Consider the following 15,819-nt stretch of genomic DNA (forward strand, 5'->3'; position numbering starts at 1 on the left):
TAAGGCCCAGATCCTGGAATTATATGATTAAATGAACATCTAAGCTTTCATTTTCACAACAGAAGTTTCTAGCCCTCTTGGTTGCATAGAATAGCCTGGAAAATGACAACTCTGAAGACTACAATAAGGAAATAAAAAGAATCCAAAATCTATTTTTCTACTATTTTTTCATGATTTTTTGCATGATATTTAAGCCAGTCTCATGATTGGGATCTGACTCATGACTTTGGAACTCTTGCAATACTGTTGGCCACTCAGAGCTGAAAGGGTGAGTGTTGACTAATATATGTCGGCTACCAAAGATGATTAATATTATGTATTATCTGCACCAAAGATATAAATCAGCATTCATTAAGCACTAATAACATTAAGCATAAATAGTGTAACAGTGATATAGCCAAACTGGCACACACCATAATCTTGTTTACTTATGCTAGGTATCCCATAATTCCTTGCATTTGCTGAAGTAAGCACTTGGCATAAGCAGATAGGAAACTTGTCAAAATCAAGATACATTCGTTCTATGTTTTAATACAAGCTAGGGAAATATCTTCACAGACCAGTACCTGGAATGCAAATATCCCAAAGAAAGATAAGAAAGGAAAAGAACAAATTAGGGAACTGGGACAAAACAATAGGTTGGATTTTAGTGACATGGAAAGAGCTGTGTAACTTATAAAATCATGTTATAATTACAGCTGAAATGTGTAATGTTGGGAGCACACCTGCGTGAGGTGAACATGGCATAGGGTTTCTCGGAGACTGGTATTTTATAGAACCTTTCTCCAGTACTATATTATTCTTGGCTTAGAGCAATAACAATGACTGACATTTGACCTTGTGCATATATTTCATAACGAATCAAAGCGTGGTCAAACAATTGGCTGTACAATTTATCAACAGTTGGTGAGGGGTGTATAAGATCATTGCATCCCAGTAGATACTATGTCAGGTAATTGGGACCACTATTCCATTAACCTGTTGGGAAAAAGCAGTTACGTGGAAAGAATAAGGTCACTGAGCTTCACACAGTAAAATAATCTGATAAACATCTACAGTTTTGGCTGCTTATCTAAAATGAACTTGCACTTTGAACCTTTTGAGAATTAACCACATCAGAAAAACAACAGGGACTAAGTGAGAGTCCTTAACTCAGTGCATATTTTTTCCATCTATGATCTTTTTATATTTGTTTTCTAACAGAAACCTGAGTTAGACGATCAGTAAATATTCTCAGCCTGGAAGACAGCTAGCTGGGGTGTCCAGGAGCCCTGGAGTCTCCAGCCTGGGGCAGTCTCTGTGGCAGGGCTGCCCTGGAACTATGGACCCATCCTAGAACTTTCAGGTTCCCAGCTCCATGGCAGGGAGCCTAGAAACCCTGAGAGACTTGGCTAGAGCGTGGGTTCTCATCAGGGTTTCCAGGTTCTCTTGTGTGGAACTGGGGAGTCTAGACCAACGGGTGTGCAACCCCCTTGGGGGGGCGCCAAAGATTACAGGGGATCCATGAGGCTTCAGTAATATTGAAGTAATTTAGCCCCCCGAGCCCTGCGCTGGCTGGAGTGGAAGAGCAGCCCCCCCCACCCCTCGCACACCCAGCCTTGTGCTGGCCAGGTGCTCGGCCAGAGCAGAACAGCCCCGTGCCAGTGGGGGCCTGGAGCAACCCCGGCCAGCCTGCCAGTGCCCGCCGCCTCCATTACCCTCAGTCCATGAGGGATGGGAAGACGGGGGCCACACGGGGCGTGTGGTGGTGGCTGCACCAGGAAGGCGTAGCTTCTTACACAGGTAAGAATAATTTATTATTATTTATGTAATTTAGTGTTATCATCATTATGTGTTTATAAGGGTCATATGTGCTTATGACTGGTGAGGGAGCAGGTTGCAGGGTGGGAGGTTGGGCGCATGTTTTACCTAGTGTTAACTAGTGGGGTTTTCCCTCAAAAACCACTGGGTCTCTCAGGCTCCCAGCTCCATGGCAAGGAGCAGGAAGCCGAGAGCCCAGCTTGAACCAGGGTGCCTGATGCCCGGGTTAGAGCAAGCGAGCCTGGAAGCTTTGGCATAGTGGGACTGCCCAGGAGCCATGGACACTGGAATCCCAACTCCCCAGCCCTAGGGAGCAGCTCCCCAGCAGCACTCCAGGCAAGATGCCATCAAAACACTGTCTATAATGGGATGAAAATTTGTCAAACCTGAGCTAAACACTTAGGGTTTAACAGATGGGCATTTTCTGATGAAACTCTGTTTTGCTCGGAAATTTCCAACTACTCTAGTGACAAAACGTATAGGTTGTACCATGGAACTGCTTCCATTCTACTACAAAATACGAGTTAAAGTTGTTTTTAGGGAAGAGGAAGGAAGCCATGGTTACACTGAAGCAATATTATGCTTTAATAACTCTAGGAAGCAAGCGAATGGCAGATAACATTAAACTATAATACACTCTGATTTTCTAATTAATTAAAACTAAAGAAAATCATGCTGGCTATGCTTTCTGCACAAATTACTAATCACAGTGACATGCCACAATGACACAGCAAAGCTCATTTTGCAAAATGCACGGCAATAGTTTTCCATTTTAGTTATAGAACAGCAAATTAAGAATGTATGCAATGGTGAGGAAAGACTCGACCGACTATGGAGAGTATAAAATGTGTAGCCTGCAGGGACAGACTGGCTACCTTTTATACAAACAGTAGCTATCCTCACAGCAGCAAAGATGCAGTGATGAATATCCGTTCCGATTGTATCGAACATTAACATTCCAGACCCAGCCTTTGTAGGTTATGAAAGAAATGTATGCACATAGAAGCACACATTTTATTTCTCTGCCTATCCTTCAATTAGCGTAAAAGAATTTAAAAGAATTTCCCAGGCTGTTTTAAAAGAAAAACAAAATTCCATAATCTGGAACTATTTGACTGGGTCTTTATACTGTACTTCGAATACAGATTCTAAACATGGCATAATGGGGTCTCATATTTATTGTTTCTCCATGGATTTGCATATCAAATGTTCTCATCTTACAAGGAAAAAGAAGATAGAGCTGGGCATGGGCAGGAAGGGGAATGAGTGCTTCTGTAACTATTAGTGGATCTATCAGCCATTCCCCACAGAGGGTGCAGGGCAGAACAGTTGTTGTACACAACACATTCCACCTTCTACTATTGTTATTATCAGTCACTGCCACAGGGAGAGGAATCCCACCACATCAGCTCCTGTGGGTCTTTCTGTTTTCTCAGGCTGTGAAATGGGGCAATTTGCCCATAAATGGAAGACAGCTTTCTTATAAAAAAATTCCTTTTCCCTCTACAAATAAAACTGCTTCATAAAATTACTATAATACTGATGTGATTTACATTGCTATTTGCTGTCGCAAAGAATGTAATAAGTGTATTAATTTTTTTTAAATTAGAAATGTCCAAGGTATCCTACCATTTAAACATTTTTTAATTTGCTCTTTAGCCATGAACACGAGTGCTATGTTTAACTTGTTCCTCCTTCCACAGTAGCCTGTTAAAGTGATGTTGCCTGGACTTCAGCTTTGATTTAAAACGATAAGAAATAAATCATTTAAAGGGATTAGCACAATCAGTTTTCACACAGCAATAGAGGAATATATGTTAAATATGACTGATGAATACTGACATCTCTGACATACCGAGCATGTTCAACAATTAGTTCCAATGCTATGGCAGGTGTATGGGGAAGAGGGTATTTCAGGTGGTCTTTGTGGGAGGGGAAAGAGGGTATGCAAACCTAAGACCAGCTTTGAAAAGTTTAACCATTTACTTACTGCCATCAGATTGTTAAATTCGTTCTTCTCTGCATCCTCTACAATTCCTTGTTTCATGTAAGCAGTATAACTCTCAGTGAACAAACAGGACAGGGTTGTTTTTTTGTTTTTTTAATCTTCCACCTTTCATGGACTTTAACACTCAGTCTGTTCTGAGGCAGCCCACAGGAAATAAACTGTTTGTATCTGCAGTGAGTATTCACTATGAATGTTGTCTTTAGTTCTTGTCATGCTGTGAAATAACATGCATGACTTTTATTTTGTGTTAAGCAGCTTTTTTTTGGGGGGGGGAGGCAGTGTTGCATATGTTGAAATGTTTATGTTGCTCATAAATGGAATTATGAACATAGAGCAGTGTTGAATTGTTTATGACATCAGTTTAAATATCCATAATTATAGTATTACTTTTTAATCCCTTCTGTTTTCCCCTTAAAATAGGTAAAATAGATCCATCTGTTGTTTGCCTGTTGCTTGTTCTCTCCTCTCTCTCAATTAATGTCTCAGAACTGGTCTCTCACGCCAGCAGCATGGACTATAGTTTGTTTGGTGAAACAAGCTCAGTCAAACAGTACAATTCCAAGAATAAGGTATAAGAAGATCATCCTTCCAGGACCAGCATCTTTGTCCGCTGATCAGTCAGAAACACAGCACAGTAATAATAATATATCCATCCGATTACCTTGTTGAACAATCACATGATTATATAGCTCAAATTTTATCTATTTCCTAACTCATTCATTCCTATGGGACAAAAATGGTTTGTGCTCCACCAGCTTTCCTAATTTTTTTTTATCTGATTTTTAAAATCAGAAATGTAAATTTCTGTGCAGAAACCACCAAAAAAAACCAAGTAAAACTAAAATATTTTTCTTCTATGGTTACTTTCATTTGGACTATTCAAAGCACTTTAGAAAAATTAATTAATTAATCCTTATACAAGCTCTGTGCAGTGTGTAATTACTATGCCCATTTCACAGATACTTAGACTGTGGCACAGAAAAGTACAACTTACTCAAGACACTACAGCAACTCAGTGGCCAAACTGAAAACAGAACCCAGGAGTTCTGACTCCCCAACACATCTTGTTATCACTAGATCACACTGCCTTAACACTGCATTCTCTCCCCTCACATATGAAACTCTCACTTTTTTTCTGACTGTCATAACTTTTCACAGGAAAGAAAAAAATCTGCCCTCTTCTCAAGCAATCCTTTCAACAACTACAGAGCTGATGATGTGTAAGGACTGAGGTGAGCCAACTCCAAACTCTGGAATAGAAAATAAACCCACAAAGCAAGTAGCAGTGATCCAGACCTAAGTGTTAATCCTGTTAGTTCTTTCTGCCATGTTTTGAAGAATTTGTTGCAGACTTTGCCCCCTGAACGCTTCCCGATTGTGACCTGTTAATCAGCTAAAAACCATTTGGGAACTTTCACTTTCAGGGCTCAGGCATGTCTGAGAAGCAGGTAATTCACTAGTTCTTGGTCATATTAGATAGGAGAGTTTAAACGTGAGGAAAATTAGTTCAAATTTTCTCAGAAAAATTCTGTAATATTTTTAAAGTCTTCTTTCAAGGGGAAAGATTGATACACACTCCTGGGGAGGTAATGAAGATGTGGAGTTTATAGGATTTAAATGTTATTGAGAATCAAAAGCCAAGCCACACAACTGAAAAAACAGGTTATATGTGTTATTAACTTCTAAGCATGGGGTGGCTAGGAGATTGGTGTTCAATCACTAATAACAGTATTGTCACCACAACACATGCAGTTTAATTATAACATTAACTACCTGGATTTACTTATTCCTTAACAGCCAAATGGTCCCTGACCGAAGTCTAAGTAAATGGGTTGTATGAAGGTGTGTTCGGCAGACAGAAATCTCACTCATATTTCATGACACAGTGACCCTTGGGGATACTCTATGTCTACTGTTCCAGATGTATGGCTGCAAGAGACTCCACAGAGCTTGTCCTCACACTTCTCCCCAACACCATCCCTACACGCCTCTCCGAACTGGAGCACCTCACCTGAGACCTCTCCGGATGATATACCCATGGACTTCTGCAGATCTTAGATGGGCCAGAGGACTTGGCAATGAGCCTTTTAAAACACTTAATAACAATGGCAACAAAAGTTTTTTAAGTGCACACTGAAAACATGTAAATCAACAGAAAACTGTCCTATCAGGACGCCGCTACAGCACAGAGATTTTTGATAAACAAAAATGTTTTTGTTCCTTAAAAAATCCTGTTTTGCAGTAAATGAAAAATTTTGATAATCATTTAGGGAAAGATTTAGATAAAAAATTGATTAAAAATGTCAAAAAATAAAAAATTGAATGGAATTTCATAGAATCATAGAATCATGAAAGAAGAAAGTTCAGTATAAGGCCATTTTTGACACAACCACTGCTCCCTCTTTTTTTTCAACCTGCTCTGAGGATAGCTCCTTCTCATCACATCACGTGTAAAACTAGATTATATAAATTCTTTAGCACAGCAACCATGTATAGGCCCGAGTGCAGCAAAGCACCTCGAAGATTTTGGGTTATGTAAAATGAAATAAATAATAATACATTAGCAAAGTTCTTTCATGGAAAGCTAATTTGGGGGAAAGGGCAGCTGGTAAACAAGATCAGTGCAAATGTAATAAAAATTCAAATGAATATTAGTGGAAATTGTGTTCCAATATTTGCCCAGCTCTATGTAATGCTGTATGTACTCAAAGATCAGCATAGCTCATGAAAACAAAAGGCATGCTGAGTTCAAATCACCGCTTCATCTTGCATGTAGAATCCATTTTGCTAAAAGAAAATGAGGTAAAGAGTCTAACCACACATATAATTAATTATATTATCTTTACTGTTTCTCAGAATTGAATTTTAAAAAAAAGCAGCCAAGTCTGGAATTAAATTGACAGTTTTTATAAAATGTTTTCTAGAGCACAGTTTTTGTTCTGAGGAAATCCTTTTTGATAGCTCTGCCCATTACTCGAGGAGTCCCAAAACTAGTCTGTGTCTGCTTCGTTCCAGGAGGCCTACGCTTGACTTCTGCATGTAGATAGATGTCTTTCCCTGCATTTCTCAACGGTAACGGACATTACAGAAATAACTAATTAATTAGGGGAATACGTAATTATTGTCCAGGGTCCACCTTCACCTTCCATTGACTTCGCTCAGAAATAAGGATGGTCAGGCTTTTGCAGGATTGGGTTCAAATTTAGCATTGACTGACTAACTCCATGCAAACCTCCTTATCCGGAGGTTAGAAAGCATCAGGAAAGTCCCCCTCAGGAGATATGTGAATTTCATAGAAGGGGAAAAGATGACTATTCAAATAGCTCTGTTTCAGCAAGTTCTTCATCTATTTCAAATCCATCCATTCATTACTTTTAGGGCAGAAGCAGCAATTTTAAACCTGCAGTCTTTGCATGTAACTAGTCTTTGTAACCATGCATTTCTATTGCTTTTATCCTTGCCCTCCCACACCCCAAACTGCTCTATGTACTACCCCCATCTATTGCATCTTGTCCTTAATTATTATATTAAGTTCTTGGAGCAGGGTCTTACTTTTACTGCAAGTTTGTACAGAATCTAACACAATGAGGTCGTCCTCCTGTTTCGATGAGCTGTGCTGATCTTTAGTATATACAGCATTATCTGAGCTCTCCTGGGTTTCAGGCAATAGACATGTTCATCTTGTCCCCATGAAAACTGGTAAATTTGATAGGGCCTCTGAGCGTTAACATAAGAAAAATTAAACCACCATTACCAACAGTGTTTAGTACTGAGAGGCCCTCCTTTTTAATTAAACAAAAAAGGAATAAAAGGATGGATGAATACATTTAACTTTTTATTATCCTTGGGGACAAACTTGAGAAAGACCCTGGTCTGATCTTTTGTTTTTATATGCGCATATCCATCTTTTACCTTGGCACATCTACAATTTTGCCTAGCAGTAGGATGTTGGATAAGGTGTATTCGTGTATAAAAGTGGTAGAGGAAAGACATTTGTATTATATTCAATAATATGTTACAAACAATGGGAATAAAGGAAAACTATTAAAAACTATGACATTCCAACTAATTCAGTAAAATAGTAGGGAGGCTGGATATGAAGGAGGTTGCAGGTAATTGTCAGTTTGAGAGCAATAGTGGCTACCCAATTGTACAACAGAAGTGCTGAGCAGATAATTTGGGAGAAAGTTCATTATAGGTCTGATGCATTTCATGGCCAAATACTGCATTGCTATCAATGGCTACACCTCCATTAACTTCAGTGATGAATGCATTTCGCCCCATCAGCATAGAAATGCAGGTCATCATGAGCCACCACATAAAAAAAGACTAATGTGGTCTTCACTGTAACAAGTTGAAACGTATTGCAAAGTTTTTCATGGAAAGGATGGTTTGGTGAATCAGTGTGATGAATGACAATCATTAACCTCTGTGGGCCTAGTGCAGTTAAAGAAGTAAAAATAACAGGGCTTGATTCTCTACAGCCTTGCACCTTCTGTAGCTATTTATAGCTGGGCAAAATGAATGTAAAATGTACTACCAGGGACTTTCATGTGAATTTGAAGATAATTATGTGGGGAAAAAATTAACACACATTTTGGGCCTGGCTTACAATGCAGCTCCCATTATACATTTAATTAAAGTAAGCAATAAATTTTGCAAAAGGAGCATGGAAGTTTGGGTCCATTAATCTGCCTCAGCCTTGGCCTTCTACTCATTGCCATACAGCTACTTCTGTCCTGCAGAAATCAATTAATTGGATTATGAAGAAACAGTAATGCCATTTTTGGAATATTTTCATTAGATTTACTTCATGTCAGCTTTTTACTTTCTTTAAAATGCAAAACTGGCAGTCCTTCTGTGGGCTGAACTACATAAACTTAACTGGTACCTTTTTAGACTGTCAGCCTGAACATGTAGTCTCCAAGGAATTAAAGGATGTTGAATATTATTTTATTTCAAAGTTGCCTTTGAGATGAAGAAACAAGAGAGACAGTGGTGCATCAAGAGTGAACTTGAAGACTGACTCAGTTTCTTTCTTTGGGAAATTAGGCCAAAATTTTGTTAACCTAGCTCCACAAACTAGTTACTGGAGATCTTTATACAGGACAAAATTCCTACTGGACTAACATTAATGAAAAGGATTCTATGTAGCAAACTTCCTTACCTTTACCTTCCTCATGTAAAAGATAAAAACCATGAACATAATTCACTGATTCAGCTACAAATAGATGTAATCTGTAAAATGCACTCTTCAAAGCTTTCTGGGTATTCAAAGACGGTAGGGAACAGTTTCCTGGAGCTTCTTTAAGAATTAAATGGCTTGCTGGAAAAAACAGCCATAAATGATGCATGCCTGGAGCACCTGGTACCTATGGCATTATCTTCTACATAGACACAAAATAAAAGCACCAGGATTTTACTCTCAGAATGTCTATAGCTATGAAACATTCAAATCATACAGCCAGTTCACTAAACATTGTCACTAATGCTATCTTTGGTTTAGTGCTCAAAAATGCAATTTCCCTAGAACTATGGAAGGAAGAAATCTAAATAAACTCTGCCAAATCTAAGGGTTTGGGGTTTGTTTGTTTGGTTTTTTTTGGTTTATTTGCCCCTCAGTTTAGTGCCTTGGTTCAGTTCTGGCAGTGGCTGTCAGATGACATGTATCCAGCCAGTTAAGCAGATGAAGTAGTTCTGTATTCAGTTTACATAAATGCTTTACTTGGATCTGCCAGCAAGAGTAACCAAAATGATGTGAAACTGGCTAAGCTTGCACTGATTTGGGATTTGTGATGATAGGTTTATTTCAAAACACACCTTTCACCAGATGATAAAGTTGAGGGTACATATGTTAATTTTGCAATTCTGGACATTACATCCATGAAAAGTCCTGGAATCAATGCAGATATCTTGTCTTGAGATGTCTCCTCTAACAGAATACACAGAAGTATTTCTTGATAATAACAAATAAAAGAGGCAGTGTGGCATAGAATACAGTGCAGTTGATTGGGACTCAGGATACTGGAGTGCTATTCTTTGTCATGCCACTAACCAGCCTGTGAAAGTTATTTCTCCCTTGGTCTGTCTTGCCTATTTAGACACTAAGATTTTTGGGACTGGGACTCGGTGTATGTACAGTGCCTAGAACAATGGGTCCTGATTTCAGATGGGCATCTATTACTGTAATACAAATAATAATATTAAAATATTTAAAAAATAATTAGTGTGACTACAGGTTTTATTTAAAAATTGTAGTTTTAAAATAAAATGGATTCTCTCACCATATTTTACAGATTAAAGTTCACCACTAGTGACTCAAAGTACATAAGTACAAGGGATCTAGAATAGAAAGCAATATGGATGTCACAAGCTCTCTCCTAGATCTTTTCCTTTTTTTCTGAACACTATGTATATATGTCTGAGTATAATTTAAAGGTCATGAAAAGTGCTGCGTTTGGCAGCTCTGAAAACTAAAGTATTTAGCAACACAATATGCACAATACAGGAAGCAGCAGTGCCTGTTTCCCCTACATTTCTCCACCTGATCTGGAGAAAGTACTGCTAGAGGTGAGAGGGTATCATAGTTCAGTCACATTGGCTTACTCAGGACTTTGGCCTCTCTGTTGAGGCCATTGAAGAGATGGATAAATTGAGGTCGTGTTTTTTTGTGATGTGGAGAGACTATCAAACACATTTCACATAGGCCACCACGCTGAAGGGGGCAGCATTCTATTCTACTGACATGCAGCAGAGCAGATTCAAACGAGCAACTCTGTAGCAGGGAAGCACCAAAAGGCTCTACACTTTGAGGGAAGCAGCATTTTATTAGGCCTTGCAAAAACACAAGAATTAGTCATTCCCTTTTTCATTTTATGCATGAAGTGCAATACGGAAGAAAGAGCTGAGACATTTGGAAAGGAGATAAATGGTCATTCAAGGATTTATATGTTATTACCAAGGATCTGGAGAATTCAGACCCTCAAAATATAATGGTAGTTTTAATTACAGTAAGCTTGGTGTACTCTGATCTGAGCTCCCAAAAAATTAAACAGTTCTCTGAATAGGCTATCTAAATATTTATACCCAACTCATTGCTCTGACATCTGGCAGCTGGGCATATACATTTCAATCTATGAAACAACTAACCAAAAGGAAATGTATTATTTTTTAAAGATATGGCAAATATGCTAAAAATACAGCACAGTATAGTACTAACAAGTTTATTTATACAGTAAAGGTTGTAATTTACCAGGCACTATGTCACTTCCTCATATATACACAAATTCTAGTCTAAATGCAAAAATGATTGTGTATCATCTGTGACTCCAGTTTAAAAGTCATTCCCTCACTTGTATAAAACCATCTGTGGTTTATTTGGACTCAGTACTGTAGCCAAGTGTAAGCAGTGAGCATTCTAGAAGTATGGTACAATTCTATGTGAACACAAACCACCTTAGTCTTCTCAATCTTCAGCTTGACAGGCAAAGTGAACTACCTTCCAATAAACAGATCACACTGGCACATGCTAAACATGATAACTTATTAAAAGTAACTGCTATAATTTCACGGAATTCTACCCTTGAATCCTGCTTCACATATAAGTGATCAGGGGTGAAATTATTAAATTGCTATGTAGCTCTGCATCCTACAAGATGACATTTCAATTTACAGTGAGTGCCGGCAGACTGGCTCTTAAACCAGCAATAATGCAGTTCATCGGCTTCTCAATGTTCATACCCTCCAGGCTCCTTTGTTACCCTGTCCTCCTGCTTCTGCATTGCACCCAACCTTGCCTCTGTCCTGACCCTGACCCTGCCTTGAGCCCCTCCTTGCCTGCTATCCTGCTCGCTCCAGTTCCTGCTCTCTAGTTTTAATCCTTGGCTCTGGGTCATGACTACAGAGTCCAGCTTTAACCTCAGCTCTGGCATCCAGTTCCTGCCCTCCAGTGTGCGCCTTACTTCTGGCGCCCTCTCTGACACTAGGCTAGACCGCCCTCTCCAGTCGGCTGACAACAATGCAGTTTCTTCAGAACTAAAAGTTTTCACAAGGAAGTGTCAATTATGAGCACTCACTAAAATAAATAAATAAATAAAATAAATAAAATAAAATTTCTTGAAGACAATTTTATAACAAAAAAATAATTTTCAATTGAAATGTCAACCTATGTCATTTCATTCCCTTTTATTAAAATAAATTAGAAACAAACAAAAAACCTAAAACAAACAAAACAAAACGTCCCTGACATTTTAAGCCAAACTCTGCATTCCAAACAAAAGTTATCCATTTGAAATGTCCTACAAGAAAATTGAAATTTTTGTGCTGTAAAATTTCAAATTTTTTTGTTCAAAATTTCTTATGAGAAAACTTTCATTTTTCTGACCAGCTCTGCTTATTTCATTCTTACAACAAAAAAAAAGGATAAGACGACAAGATAAATCCTCGAGAGAGAGAGAGAGAGAGATTTGGCAAATCACTATGTTTCACAAATCACAGTGTAATCGTAAATAAATGCTTCCACAGTGTTAAGATGACCTGAGGGACTTGACTGTTTAGGCAGCAATTGCTAATAGAAATCATTTGCCTTCAACAATATAAGGACTCAAGCATGGATCTTCTAATATACCTTGAGCTACAGAGCAAGTATTCATTAACAAATATTCTCTCTTCCTTCTATACTCCAGTTCCTGAAGTGTATCCAACAGTTATCTGAATGACACTTCCACTATACTTTCTTTTCCTTCCTGTCCCCTTGTGTTTTATCATCAACTGCTTTGCCTAGTAGTTATTCCATAAATGTATGCTTCTACAAATGCTTCCTGACATCTGTTTTCAATTTATCTTTCTTGCCTGCCCTTTTCCAGCTTCATGTCCTATCATCAGCACAGTGGGACAAATTCATCCCTGATGTATTTCTTCTGTAGTCAATGGCTGTAGGGGTGGATTTGGCCTTGTCTTTCTTAACACTATCTAAACTATTTAAAATGACATTTCAATGCAACTAACTCTATCTGACCTGTCATGTTCTATAAGATTAATCTCTATTTCTTTTATAATCATCATTTACTCCCAGGATCATCTCTACCGCTGTTATCAAAGGCTACTTATTTTATGCTGGAATTAACATGGTGGTCTTAGGTTTACCTGTTGTGAATTAGTAATAAAGGTACAAAAACTATTAAATGAAGCCGTAAAAAACCAAGAGGAGTTCTATATGCCTCCTACCCAATCCCATCCGCCATGCAGCACAATAAATAAAATACACAAAAATCATTAATAAATAAGCAGCCCTCAATCTGGCAACGTGGTAAAAGCCATTCACTCTGCAGGATGACTCTGTACACTGAACTTAAAGGGACTGAGCACTAGTTGTACGAATTTTTCACTAGGGTTTTCAGGACAACATAAAACATGACAACACCCTCCCACCCCGCCACTATGTGGCCATTGAGAAAGCAACTTGATGGGGAAGCCAGCCCAAGACTGAAGTCAGCAGAGCAGCTGCAGAAGCAGCTTAAGCAAGGACTGGGGGGACACTAATGATGTCATAAGAATATTTTCTAGTTTTGACTGGACATTTTATGCCCTACATTAATTACCTGTTTGCTCCAACCCACCTCCACATCTCAGCCTCACTCCACAGCTGCTCCTCATTCTCCTTCTTCCTTCCCTAACATGTCCTCTTATTCTCCCTCCCTTTCCTTTTCTTTCTGTTTTGCTTATCCACATCCAATTAAACCCCAATCTTCCCCAAAATAACTGTGGCACTAACATTTGGTGCCATCACATTATTCACAGTGCTCGTGTGTTATACCTCTTCACTCACCCTGTCTGTCCTATCTAAAGTATGTCCATATTTCAAGCTGAGGGTGTTGTAAAGAAAATGCATAAAGAACTATGATAGAGAAATGTATATTGAATAGTGTTAGAGCAGCAGATATTATATATTTAATAGTGATATAAGAAAAGTGTAAAAGGAATTTTTTTCTGCTTTCTGCATGTGTCTTGTGGACACAGCTTCAAAGGGCTGAAAAAATCCCGAGAAAGTTGGTTTGTTTCTCATCTACAGTGGATTCTTGGTCTGGGTCAAAGCAAACCAGAAAAATGTGTGATTTACTAGCCAGATGTAGATCTCCTAGTACAGTGTCTGAAAAGAGCTAACCAACCTGTAATTCCAAGGCCACAAAAAGCAGACAACTGTTGTGAAAAATAATGAAATACATAAAAGCAATTAAAAAAAAGTCAACTGGACTGAGTACGGAGGAGGATAGTAACAACTAAAAAAAAGATAGGTAAGGAGAATTTTAGTAGATGTCTCAATTAATAGGATTTTGGTTAAGTGTGTATGAAAATATATTTAGAATAGAATGTTTATAGATGAGGTAATTTTAATAATCTGCAATTGCAGGATGTTACAAGACAAGGTATAAAGGATGTGTGTATAATTAAGGGGGGGAGGGGGGAGAAGCAATGCAGGACTTAACACCAGACTGGACCAGCATGGATCTGATGATGACAGAAACAGCCTACTGGGTCACTGATTATATTATCCTGCTCTAACTGCTTTATTTATGCTGTTATGCTTGATTAAGGTGGTACTATATCGTCTTAAAAATGTCTCATTGAATCTTAAACTAGTTAAGATTAGTAATTGGTGTGGTCAGTGCTTTTCACCCAACAGTAATTCCCAGCTCACGGAGACAAACGGACACTAGCTCTCATCGTGCTAACTCACTAGAAATAACATAGCCGTAACAACGCGAGCAGTGAGAGGGGCTAAATGTTCCGAGTACGTACCCAGCCGAGATTCTAGGCATGTGCTCGTGGTGGCTAGCCCATTCTACCGCTCATGCTGCCACAGTTACTCTCTATTTTTAGCATTCTAGTTCACTGTAGCGTATTTATAAAACTAAATGCTATGACAAAGGCAGGCACGCAAATACTACAGTGAATAGTGCTGAAGAAATGTTTAGGATTATCACAATCAATGAATGGAACAAGTTACCAAGGGTTGTGGTGGATTCTCTTTCACCAGCAATTTTAAAATCAAGATTGGTTGTTGTTCTAAAAGATATGTTGTAGGTATTATTTCGGTGGAAGTTCTATGCCTATGTTATACAGAAGGTTGCAACGGATGATCACAATGATCCCTTCTGGCTTTGGGATCTATGAATCAAGGAGTCAGATTATATTATTTCAATTAGTTCTATTTCTAAAATAACAAACTTATTCTAGCTACATGTATGGTTTTTGGGTTTTTTAACAGTAAATTATTATAGAAGCATTCTACAATATTTGCCATGAACCAAGTCTCATGTTGTTGCAATCTTGGTAGTAGAGGCACGGTTGCTATTATATCTAATATTGTGTTAACTACACTATAATAGTTACTCATGGCCATCCACATGCACATATGGATTTTACCATAATAGCAAGGGAAAAACACATTTAAAATGTCATCACTGTGCCATTGTTACTGCACATGTCGCAAAGGGATCGTAATGCAAAATAAACATGGTACATTTACAAAATCCTCAATGCTTGGGCTGCCAAAAGAGCTCTTGTCAATAGTAGGAAAAACTGAAAAGATTTTCTGCCTCCTACTCAATTTCTGCTGGCCTATAAGTGTAACTTACAGGTCTCAAGTTGCTGGATTCAGAAAGTCAAGGATAAACTAGTAAAAGAAACAACTGTCCAAAAAGCTATCTTCAGAGAGAGGAAACAATTTTAAATAAACTTTCCAGGACCAGATGCAAACTTCAAACACTACAAGTAGCAGAGAAGAAATCAACAAGTCATGTCATCAAACTAGACACAAATCAACATAAGCAAGTTAGGGTTTGTCTTATAGGCAATATTAAACAACCAATATACTAGCTTTAAAGGAGAAGCACTAAGTGGTTAGAAAAGAGGGATTTAATTATCTGGGATTCTATTCTCTATTCTGTCACTACCGCATGCTATGAACTTGGGTCGCTGTAACCCTGTTTTCCCATCTGCCAAATAGGTAT

This window comes from Emydura macquarii, unplaced genomic scaffold (genome assembly GCF_026122565.2).
Source record: "Emydura macquarii macquarii isolate MOO-44397 ecotype Brisbane River unplaced genomic scaffold, CSIRO-AGI_Emac_v2 contig_2897, whole genome shotgun sequence".
Taxonomy (NCBI): domain Eukaryota; kingdom Metazoa; phylum Chordata; order Testudines; family Chelidae; genus Emydura; species Emydura macquarii.